The sequence below is a fragment of the Dama dama genome, chromosome 22, assembly GCF_033118175.1.
Source record: "Dama dama isolate Ldn47 chromosome 22, ASM3311817v1, whole genome shotgun sequence".
Classification (NCBI taxonomy): domain Eukaryota; kingdom Metazoa; phylum Chordata; class Mammalia; order Artiodactyla; family Cervidae; genus Dama; species Dama dama.
In genome coordinates, this window is record NC_083702.1 from 42,784,847 (window position 1) to 42,794,354 (window position 9,508).

Here is a 9,508-nt window from a genome sequence, read left to right on the forward strand (position 1 = left end):
AGGATTCCTGGTTTTCATCTAGGCTATCCAGGTTTAATTCCTGGGTAGGAATTAAGATCTTGCTTCAAGCCACCACTCACTGCTGCCTCACCGAGATCAATTAAGGAAGTGCAAATTAAATTGCAATGAGATATCATTACATATGCATCACTTAGTAAAATTTTAATGTTTCACCATGTGTTGACAAAGCTAGGAAATAAGAAAACTCTCAAATATTGCTTGGTGGTGGTGGTTTAGTTGCTAAGTGGTAATAAGTATAATTTAAAACAACCACTTCGGAAAACTCTTTTTCAACATTTCAACTAAAAAATACACAGATTTATGAAAAACTAGAGCAAGGAAAACATAACATGTTTGCAAAAAAAATAATAATAATAAAAAATACATAGATTTATGAACTAGCAATTACAATCCTAGGCATATACTATATACTCTGTAGAAATATGTGCTTAGGTTATATAATTGACACACACACAACATGAAGGTACATCATGGACTTCAAATTCTAGTGGGTGAGTGAGTGACAATCACTCAGTCATGTCCAATTCTTTGTGACCCCATGAACTATACACTCCATGGAATTCTCCAGGCCAAAATTCTGAAGTGGGTAGCCTTTCCCTTCTCTAGAGGATCTTCCCAACTCAGGGGTCAAACTCAGGTCTCCTGCATTGCAGGCAGATTCTTTTACCAACCGAACCAGCAGGAAAGTAGAGGTAGAGGTCTGCTTTTACTTTGTGCTAAGTACTGAGCCATGGGTGTCAAAGGTGTTTTTGTCAGTATTCTTGCTTCACTCTCAACTTTCATGCACCTTTGCAAGCATGCATTTCAGAGGTTTCTCTCTCTATGTCTTTGCCCCACTGCAACAGTAAACTGCTTTGTCACTCAGAGATAGTTTCAGAGGAGTTTGATTTAGTATTCCTGATCCATCTTCTATGTTAAGCATGCCCTGTACCTAGGCCTTAAGGATGGACTTTCACATTGGTCCTGTTCCTCCCTGTTATGGTAGCCTTGCATCTGTGGTAGCCCTAGAGGGAGGGAGAGTTGCTCTAGAGAGATGAAGAGTTTGCATCTGCCATTAGCCTCTCCCCTAATGGCAACAGATCTCTTCTTTGAAGTAGTGCAGGATATTGGGCCCAAAGGCATTCTTGTCCTTCTGTCAGCAACAGGTTTTTACTTTTTTCCCTTTCCCAGAATCAGTGGGGCTTTGCTTGGGTCCTGGGATGCAAACATCTCCTCACCTTCCCCCGAGGTCTAAGGCATTCACTTCACTTGCTTGAAAGGTCCAGGAAAGTAAGCGATGTTTTTATGTTTGTCCCCATATGACACACATGCATCTCTATAGCCTCTCTCCAGTCTCTCACCTGCCTCCAGTATTTCTTGCATGATGATATGATAATTGTAAGATATCATCAATATAAAAATATAGTAATGAATTAATATTGAAAATAATGAACTTGAAAAAACTACCAACAACCATCCTGAGTGACAGTCTTGTTAGGCATATATTGGAGTGCTGATCAATAATCAGCTAAAACATTATTGGAATTCATTTTTAAGGAAAGATAACAAATTGATCTTGATATTATAGAAGCTGTCAGCACCCTCTAGTGAAAAGAAGTCTGAAAAATCACTTCTTTAATAACACAGGCCTACCTTAAATACGTTTGCACAGATGTATTATCAATCATTAAAATTTGGTAGTTACAGAAACTAAAATTTTGAGATGGTAATAAACAATGTATATTTCATTGTAGTGTATTAAATGATTATAAATCCTTTGATATGGGGTGCTGTCTCATTCAGAAAAGCAATGCTAAACAGCACAACATCAACAAAAAGACCTGAAAGCAGAACTAGGACCACAGATCGTTAACTACCTCTACCTACAATGTGTTTGCTTTTCCTAGGAAAAATAAAATCTAAATGAGCATTTCTATATTTAAATTTGCTTAATGAAATTTCAATTTTTCTGGCCTCACTAAATTAATTTTACGCAAGTAATTGAGGAATTATATTTTGAATATATGTCAAACTACCAGTTGGTGCAGGGCGTCAATTGTCAGCCCAAGGGTGCCCTCATTCCTTCGTCTGGCTCTAATATAAAAGCAGAAAGCAAACTGAAAGTCTCTTCAATATTTCACTTTAACTTGAATAAGTGTCAAAATATTAATTGTATCATAAAACTCAGTCCAAGCTCTGAAATTTTAAAATTAGTAAAATCATATTACAGTGTTTATTTAAAACTATAAATTAAGTGAATGTCTTCCCTTCTAGCTTGTCACTTTGGCTGATTTAATGGTACTGCAATTTTATTGACATAACAACCTAATCCATTTAATAATCCATTTACAATGACCTTAAATTTAATGTAATTTAAAGGCAAAGTCTTTTGTGAACTGTATCTTCCTTGGAATGTTTCTCATTAAACTGGCAGTGATAGCTGTACGATAATTATTCCAGCTACTCATGTTTTCACAGAGAACTCCTCTTCACATAGAGATTATTTTAAATAAAAAATTTCCCATTTCTGAATATGTTTCATAGAAAAATATGAAATTGTTTGTATTTAAATTTCTTTTCTCCAACTTCTGTGTTGCTTGGCAATGAACATTGTGTTTTTCATTGTGGAAAGCCTGGAGATGAGCAACTGAAGAAGAGGTCAAATTTTTCTCTCTGAGGAAAAAAAAGGATGAAAAAATAAAAAGAAAAAATCCTAGAGAGGTGATAACACAGGATCCACTCCAGATGTTACATATGCTTTGGGTCATGTGGTAAAACTTTCCAGAGGATGAATCATCCCTGTTCGTCTGAGATAAAGCACTTCCTGGACATTGCAAGGCTAAAACTGGGAAGTCTCAAACTAGGAACATTGTTTACCCTGCATCATATCTCCAAAATATTTTCAGTAAAGAGTTAAAATATTGACTAATGCTTTTGTACCAACATTTTGTGTGTCTTTTCTTTTTAATTAAATGCTGAGTTAACTGATTAATTTTAGTTTTTCTAAAATTGGAATGTTGAGATTTAGCTCAAGGCTAGTTGCATTTTGGTAGTTATCATCTATGATTTTGGCCCAAGATGCAGTTAAGTCATCACTGTGACTGTCAAGTGGTCAGTATTTTGGTTCAGTAGAAAGTGAAAAGGGCCTCAACAAGAGGAAAGATAGTACTTGGACTATCACTTCAAATGATAATACTTGCCAAAATTTCTTAGTTATCAGAATTACAATGTTTGGGGAAACTCACAGTTAGGGAATAAGTATTTCACATAGAGTTAAATATATACTGTATTATATGAGTTCACCAAATTAAGAATGTCAAAATTGATCAGGCTGGGCTATGTTTCATTGCAGTAGTAAATGAAAAATCTTAATAGCTTAAATCAACAAAGATTTATTTCTTATACACACTACCTATCTTTAAATTCCAAAAGAAATTGCCCATTTTGCCATAACTTGTTATATCATAATTCAAGAGACAACACAAAATAAAATTCTTAATTGAGGATCTATGATGCCCATTCTAGTAGTGACTCTTTATCAAAAAAAAAGGACATCTGGAAAATGGAGAACATAAGGAGAATATTAATGGTGATCCAGTTTTAAAACATAGATCTAATAAAATATAACTTACTTCATGAAAACCCCTAGAAATGACTATGTAAACGTGAGGTCTTGATTTAGTGGCAGATCTTGGAAAAACATTTATAGGTTATGAGAAGTGTCATAGTCCCAAAGGAGACAAGTGACAACAACTTCATCAATTTACAAGCAGTAAAAGTAATTCACCAACAAACCAGTGGAGTATTCTATGAAGACCCCTATTGGGCCCTGAGTGTTTCTTAACATTCTTGGGTAATATGCTTTTCACTGATGATTATTATCTGAAAATTATTACTCAGTGGTGTAAGATAATAATCTGGAATCTAGTTTTTTACAAAGCTCCTCAGCAGATTTTGATGCAATTAGCCTGTACCGTTGACATTTTAAAAAAATTAAATCTGTATTTTGACTTGGTGAATTTAAACACAAAAGAATAGAATGTAAATAAAAAGTTATTGAGATTAATGAAATATTCAGTTCAGTATAAATTGAAGATAATTTTAAACCATAAATCTATGGGGTTATTTATTACTATCAATCTGATATTCTAATTTCTAACCATGACTCTGCTACTAACTTCATATGTGATTTCAGGTAAATCATTCATTTTGGCTTCAGCTTATTCTGTAAAATGAAGACAAGTTAATTATTAATGAAACTACCATTTCTAAAAACCCTTATTTCCATGAGACTTTCCAATTATTTTAAAGGGATGTGTGGGACATGTGTAGGGGTCAAATGTTCAATGTAAGACCTTGGTGGCAAGTGCTATGAAGAGAAATACATAGCGTAAGTGTCTGGTTTTGTACCGTTACCATCAAAAATTCCCACTATTTCTAGAAAAAGTCAGTAGGTTTTAGGCGATTGACAGGGGTTCAAGAAACTCTAGGTTCAAAACATGGCATTTTGGCATATTAAATACCTGAAGCATAAGGAGTCCTAAGAATTAGCATATGCAGGAAGAACTATCTGATCTTCCAATGAAGCAGATCATAAAACCTAAGAAGGACATTCTTACCTTTCCCTGAAGTAGGTCAGAAAACCCTCACATGAGAGGTGCCTTTCCTATACCCAAAAGAAAGAAGTATCATTATTTCTGAAGATAAAGGTGAAACTGCAGAAATGCATCTTAAGGAGCTCTGAGGAACTTCAATTCTCTCTTTTGTTTTTTTTTTTTTGTTTGTTTGTTTGTTTTGTTTTGTTTTTTTAACTTCAATTCTTTATATCACAGCACAGAAAAAATTCAGCATGAGGCAAAGTGATATACAAGAAGATTTATTAGAATAGGATGCTTGTAAGGCTTATAAGTGGGCAGGCAAGAGGATGTCACACCTCAGGAACTTAGTGGGCTACAGTTTTGTAGTCAAAGGGAAAGTGGGGAGGGGAAAAATACCACCTTCTTTCTCATTCCTGAGTATATGTCACATTTCCATCATCAGTTCCTTCTGCAGGTTGGACTGGGGAGTTTTTTTCTCCCTACACGATTAAGCCAAGACTGTCATGGTGCAATGGAAATAAAAAGGCAATAGCATATAGTTAAAATGGCAAATAATTTCAAGGTTCAGTATAATGTCACCCTTTCCTTATATTTTTGTTTTTAGTGTGTGTATAGGCATACTAAATAATATACACAATAAAGGACGGACCTAACAGAAGCAGAAGATATTAAGAAGAGGTGGCAAGAATACACAGAAGAACTATATAAAAAAGATCTTCATGACCCAGATAACCACAATGGTGTGATCACTCACCTAGAGCCAGACATCCTGGAATGCGAAGTTAAGTCGGCATTATGAAGCATCACTATGAACAAAGCTAGTGGAGGTGATGGAATTCCAGTTGAGCTATTTCAAATCCTAAAAGATGATACTGTGAAAGTGCTGCACTCAATATGCCAGCAAATCTGGAAAATTCAGGAGTGGCCACGGGACTGGAAAAGGTCAATTATCATTCTAATCCCAAAGAAGGGCAATGCCAAAGAATGTTAAACTACCACACAACTGCACTTATCTCACCAACTAGCAAAGTAATGCTCAAAATTCTCCAAGCCAGGCTTCAGCAGTATGTGAACTGTGAACATCCAGATGTTCAAGTCAGATTTAGAAAAGGCAGAGGAACCAGAGATCAAATTGCCAACATCCGTTGAATCATCAAAAAGCAAGAGAGTTTCAGAAAAACATCTACTTCTGCTTCATTGACTACACCAAAGCTTTTGACTGTGTGGATCACAACAAACTGTGGAAAATTCTTCAATAGATGGGAATACCAGACCACTTGACCTGCCTCTTGAGAAATCTATATGCAGGTCAAGAAGCAACAGTTAGAACTGGACATGGAACAACAGACTGGTTCCAAATTGGGAAAGGAGTATGTCTAGGTTGTAGATTGTCACCCTGCTTATTTAATTTATATGCAGAGTACATCATGTGAAATGCTTGGCTGGATGAAGCGCAAGCTGGAATCAAGATTGCCGGGAAAAATATCAGTAACCTCAGATATGCAGATGACACCAACTTTATGGCAGAAAGCAAAGAACTAAAGAGCCTTTTGATGAAAGTGAAAGAGAAGAGGGAAAATGTTGCCTCAAAACTCAACATTCAGAAAACTAAGAGCATGGTATCTGGTCCAATCACTCCATGGGAAATAGATGGGGAAACAATGGAAACAGTGACAGACTTCACATTTATGGGCTACAAAATCACTGCAGATGGTGACTGCAGCCGTGAAATTAAAAGACACTTGATCCTTGGAAGAAAAGCTATGACCAACCTAGACAGCATATTAAAAAGTAGAGACATTACTTTGCCAACAAAGATCCGTCTAGTCAAAGCTATGGTTTTTCCAATAGTCATGTACAGATGTGACAGTTGGACTATGAAGAAACCTCAGCACTGAAGAATTGATGCTTTTGAACTGTGGTGTTGGAGAATACTCTTGAGAGTCCCTTGGACTGCAAGAAGATCAAACCAGTCAATCCTAAAGGAAACCAATCCTGAATATTCATTGGAAGGACTGATGCTGAAGCTGACACTCCAATACTTTGGCCACCTGATGCAAAGAACTGACTCATTTGAAAAGACCCTGATGCTGGGAAAGGTTGAGGGCAGGAGGAGATGGGGACGACAGAGGATGAGATGGTTGGATGGCATCACTGGCTCAATGGGCATGAGTTTGAGTAAGGTCTGGGAGTTGGTGATGGACACAGAAGCCAAGCATGCTGCAATCCATGGGGTCGCAAGAGTTGGACATAACTGAGCAACTGAACTGAACTGAACTGAACTGATGCCTATAGGAGCATGACCTAAGAATCATTAACTTACTGAGCTCACTGTGCAGGATGTTAGTTTCATGTAACCACTGTTCTATTGCTTTGGGGAATGTCTCATGCTTCTGTTACATGGTTTTCTTGCTAAGCTAGTCTGTGTGGTTTTGTGGTTTAGCAATTCTGCTTTCTTGAGTGATCATTAACTTATAGGAATATCACATACTTTTTTCTCTACTTACAAAACCCTAGTAGGATTAAATGTTTAATCATGAATTTTGTCCCATTACTCTGGCCCTATCAAAAGAACATAGAGGAACCTGAATAAACAGGCCCTGCTGTTTCCTTCCATTTACTACACCACCTCATACACTTATATTCTTCCATGACTTTCTGCTCGCCATCAATCTAATAAAAAAATGTTTAGGTTTAAAATATTCCTTCAGGCCCTCATTTCCTTATGAATGCTTCCATATCACATGAAACTTACATTAGATAAATTTTATGCTTTTTTTCTTTTCAGGCTGTCTTTTGTTACAAATGCCCCAGTTGAGGACATAGAAGAGTATAAGCAGTTTTTGCCAGAACAGAGCTTTCTGTGAGAGGCCCCATTTTTCTTGACACTAACCATAAACCAGGCACCGTCATGCTCTACTCATCTCCAGCCATAGCACACCTTTCAAGTATTTTGATCACACAATACCCTGTCTAAAATGTTGGTTCTTTCCATAGATCAAAGAAGTAGAAATGAAGAACATGATTAACAGATGGCCAGCTCTCTTCCCTAGCTTTCCCTTGAGTGAACTAGTGAACAAACTATGTGAACAAGATAGCATATAAAGAAAAATCGCAAGAAGTGGACAAGTCTGCACATAAGCCTGCACTCAGTGGCAATGACTCTAATCCCTATTTCAATGACTAACTGAGATTACATTATTTTCACCTCTGTTGACTTAAAAAATAGTCACAACTTAGAAGTTGAGAGTTATGCTTTATTTGGCAGAAATTTTTATGACTTCAAGCTTGGGGGACAGCATCTCAAGTGACCCTGAGAGAATTGTTCCCAGGAGGTGAGGAGGAGGAGCCAAGTTATATAGAAGTTTGCAACAAGGGGCAGGTAGTCTGAGCATCAAAAGATTATTGTTAATTAAGGAAAACCAGATAGCTCAAGTTAAAGAATTTAATGATTTTCTATGTATGGAAAGTTGCAAGAGTATGGGTTCACTGAAATCATTACTTTCATATACATCTCAGCTATCTAGGACCAGCATCCAGCAACTTGATTTTTCACATCCCTAGTCCCTCGGTCACCACAGAGAGTGGCAGCAGCCTGATAACTGTTAGACTGCAGGCGCTGCTCTTTCCGGGCATTCTCTGGGTTCAGATTTCAAATTTGTAGGGCTGGAATAGCTGGTGGCTGTGACATTTTGTTTATTGATACGGCAGAAAATACTCCATTTCACACTTCTAAAAACTTTCATGATGAAGCAGAATCTTTGGAGATTGGCGGCGGGGGCGGGGGGGGGGGGGGGGGGGGGGCGGTGGACACTGAGTCCACCACCTCCCCAGACTGCCAGCATTCTGATTAAAAGCAACTTTCCTTTCCTGCAACAATTTTCTCTCTCTCTCTCTCTCTCTCTCTCAAGTATTGATTTTGGAGCTGCGAGCAGCCAGACCTGAGTTCAGTACCAAGAGTAGAGAAAAAAACTATTTTTCTGCCCTTATAATATGTATATGGTGATTGAGAAAGGCATGGGTTCTAGAGTCAGTTATGGTAAACCACATCAATTTCTGGAAGACTAGATCACATGAACATGGTATCAAGAAGATTAAGTACAGCATAGACTAAATAATAAAATGGGAGAGAACAGGGAATACAATACTAAGTATCATATCAAAGTAGGATCCTGACGTGATTTTATTTCAGTAGTTTATACATATTATTATTCTACCACATATTCGCCTCATACCCCTCTTATTAATAAGGAAATGGCAGAGACTGAATAGAGAGGCAGTCAGTTTAATTTGAGAAAGTTGCTTAAATAGGAGAATATGAATTAGCTTTGCTCCAGAGAAAGAGTTGAACTGAAAACCCTGAGGTTTGCAACTTTAAACAAATCCTGACTCATTTCTCATGTATTCCCACCAAAACAACAGTGATTGAGGTTACCCAAGAGGTAATTTTTCTACAAAACATTGTGAGCTATGTCAGGCAAAAATATAATTTATCTCCAGCAGTCTTCAAATACTTTCTCTCACCTCCAGCCTCCAACCCCAATAATGGAATTGTGCAAAGTCCAGGAAGCTATAAGAGTCTTCAAAGTTAAGTATCCAACATGTGAAAGACATTCTAGGGACTAAAAATAAAAATGGTACATAGTATATCACCCATTAACATGCACATGCTTGTTATTTGTAAGAATACATTATGCTGCTACAGAGATGTTAACCTTCAAACTTTCAGCACAGAGACGCTTTCCTTTTAACTAAAACGCCCCAGTTTCTAAAACACTGTTTCCCCAACTCCCATAGAGTACTGCAATTTGCCTGAATGCACTGTGAATGCTGATACAAATGAATCCTGGTTCAGAGTATCCACATTTTGAAAAATTACTTAGTACTAAATTCGCTCAATAGTGAAGGGT